General features: G+C 43.6%; 1 protein-coding gene across 6 annotated transcripts in view; it reads left to right on the top strand.

The window, feature by feature from the left end:
- Positions 1–2,932, top strand: part of LOC135900247 (phospholipid scramblase 2-like) — a 365,712-nt gene that overhangs the window by 194,198 nt on the left and 168,582 nt on the right. The window lies entirely within an intron of this gene.

Genomic DNA, 2,932 nt, shown 5'->3' on the forward strand with positions numbered 1-2,932 from the left:
ATCCGTAAGAGTTCTATGTAATGATTTCTGAGAACATAAGTCTAAGAATCCTTGTTTTGAATGTATTAAGGCGGCAAGCATTTATAGCAGGTTCCTGCAAACATGAATGAGCCCTCTGAAACTTTTCTTGCGCTTATTTCCTCTTTTGTTTCCCCTGCTGCTTTGCTCCGCACTCGATTATTTCCTTATGACCTGTTTTCTCATGTTACAGCGTCAGCGACCCCTTACATAAGCCACGCCGCAAAACAACGCATCGATCCAACGCAAATTTCGCGTCTGTGTTTATGACTGTGGCTCTGCATTTCCCGTATGCTTACGCGTGTGTTGTGTGTCTGCCTTATGTCTGCGCGGCACACAGTCAGTTTCCCGCGAGGCTATCCCGGGGGAAGGTGGGCAAGGCAACCCTCTCCGCCCCCCCCCCCCCTGCCACTCCTGAAACTCATGGACCGTTGTTTGGCTGTGCTGGAAAGTTGCTTTCAGCCAAAACTTGCTAGTTTTTACAGTACTGTTGCGCTCCAGATAAGGTGCTGTTGCTTTCGTAAAGCATGAAGGGTGAACAAAATCATTCTCTCCAAAACAGAGTGGGCGTAGCTTTGTTACGATGATGCTCTCGTGAGGACAGGCGAGATGGTTTCCCAACACTTTGGTGATGACACTACCCACGATTTGCTCTTTCCATCTTCTTCAATTCCTCCAAGACGCGAAGGCCTAATATTGCTAGGCCTTCCTTTGATTTTGATTAACTGGATAATCCAAATTGGCGTGAATCAAGCGTTTGAGCGATTCGCCCATCGTAGCCACCGCAGGTTGCTGTATGTATGGTTCATGAAGTTATTAGCGAGCAACAAGGGCTTTTAATTTTCTTCCATAATTGTGCTTTATCTTATGAATTCTATACACATTTCAGGTCAGGCATTACTGAGCTTCTACCTGCTAAATATTTCCTGACATTCATCCTGTACTGCAGAACGTGACTTCAATATTTACTGTCCTTTAGTTTCGTTTCAAACTTGCGACAGTACATTATTTTGATAACAAGGCTTCATCGCCAAATGTTATACATTCTTGTTTTAAAATATAGGTACATGTACATCATCGTTACTGTTCTTTTGGCTGCGAGTTTTATGCGCCCAACTAGCAGCGAAATTCTTAGCAGACAGCAAAGCATACTGCAAAGTGTACAGTTACTTCCTGCATGAAGTATTTCTAGGAAAGTGCGTATTTGATGCCAGTTTTCCTAATACGTATTGGGAAACGGTGATTTCAGTTGTAATTGAAGTCATCAAATCACGGTGGGTGGGCTCAGTATTACCAAGAGATGTATGTCCACGTACTCGCCTCGATTCACCGATCATTGTCGTTCAAATGCATACGTGGTCTCTTGAATGGCGTACTGCATACCTCTTGTCTTATTTTGTTTAGGACAGGTATTTCTCAGCATTAATTACTTCCTGCAGAAGCAACAGATTAAAGCGGTTATGCAACAATCTAGTGTTTTAGTGCAAACATATCAGGACTTGACAGGCGAACACAACGAAAGCGCTTGTCCTGGGAGCACCTTTGTCTTAATATATGGTTTGCACTAAAACACCAGTCTGTAATATTGTACCGTCAAGCCGCAACCCAACACTTGCAACGTTATGCATCACATAACGGACCCCTCCCCCGCCCTTCTTGCTATTCCTTCCGTGCTTGGCCTCGTCTCACTGAAGACCTAAATTTACAATGCCGGTAATTTTTCAGTTTCTGATACATAACCTCACCTCAACATTACTTACGCTCGCACGCAAAAGACTAAGAGCGTGTTTGAGTTTTCGAAGCAGAACATCGAATCTGCACTAAGACATTCTTGAAGTACATGTCTCTTGTCGTTTTCCTTGACCGCGTTAATTTACAACCATCACTTAAACGGCCCCTCTCCACTTCTCTAAGTCCTTTTGGGCGAGCCCCGCCAACAAGCTCACTCCCCTTCTCCCCCCCCCCCAACACACAAACACGTGCACACAACCCTAGAGGTTACCCTGGATCCGCCCTTGCACTAGCTTAAGAATGAGGTATGCCAAATATAACAAAACTAAGAAAATGTAACAGCGTTTGAATATCACGCGCTATAGCGAAAGGTATGTGTTACATGTACAGGTTTTATGCGAGTGTTTGATTATGCAGAGCATAGGTGAGCTTACTGGCACTACATTGTCGGTCTCCGGTCCTTGATATAAAATTCGTCTGTTCCCTAAGCGTTACTTATGCCAAATCTCCGGGAGGGAGGCAAGAATGCATGTTCACTATATGTTGCACCTTCATTAGGTTGTATATTGCTCTAAAACGCTGTTTAGTTGTTTCGTTTCCAGTAGCCAGACCTCAGCCGCGTGTTCATACGTATCTTTCTCTTGGCCTTCTTTGTTTTGCGATTCACTATGAAGCAGAATTCAATAATGACATGTAAATGATTTTTGTTCTTAAATTTACGTTTCTATGATTCTTTACCCAGTATTTACATTTTCGTTTAAAAACGCAGCTTTCAAGTTGTACTAGCTAATGCCAACCTCAAAAAAAGTTGAAAACTCCTATCATTTCACTATACTTACAATGATAAAAGCCGATAAAGCCACATTTTGTGGTCCATGCACGTATGTCAATGTTTATTCCCGCCTGTACAACTGTCACTGTAAAAAAGGAAGGCTCTCCTACACCACAAGATATCACCAACCAAGTTACATGAACGGCCTGGGTGGCTAATGGGACCTGTTGTTGGTTCACCCATGTGTCGCCATACACCCTAGAAATAGCCCAGACACCGATTAATTCTGCCGTAGAAAAACTTTCCGCTTGGCAGAAAAGTTTCGTTCGATCAGCAGAAGTCGCGCGGCGATTTTCACGCCGCTAACTTGAATTGAGCACACAAGATATGACCAAGACGCAACGATCGATG

This window comes from Dermacentor albipictus, chromosome 1 (genome assembly GCF_038994185.2).
Source record: "Dermacentor albipictus isolate Rhodes 1998 colony chromosome 1, USDA_Dalb.pri_finalv2, whole genome shotgun sequence".
NCBI lineage: Eukaryota > Metazoa > Arthropoda > Arachnida > Ixodida > Ixodidae > Dermacentor > Dermacentor albipictus.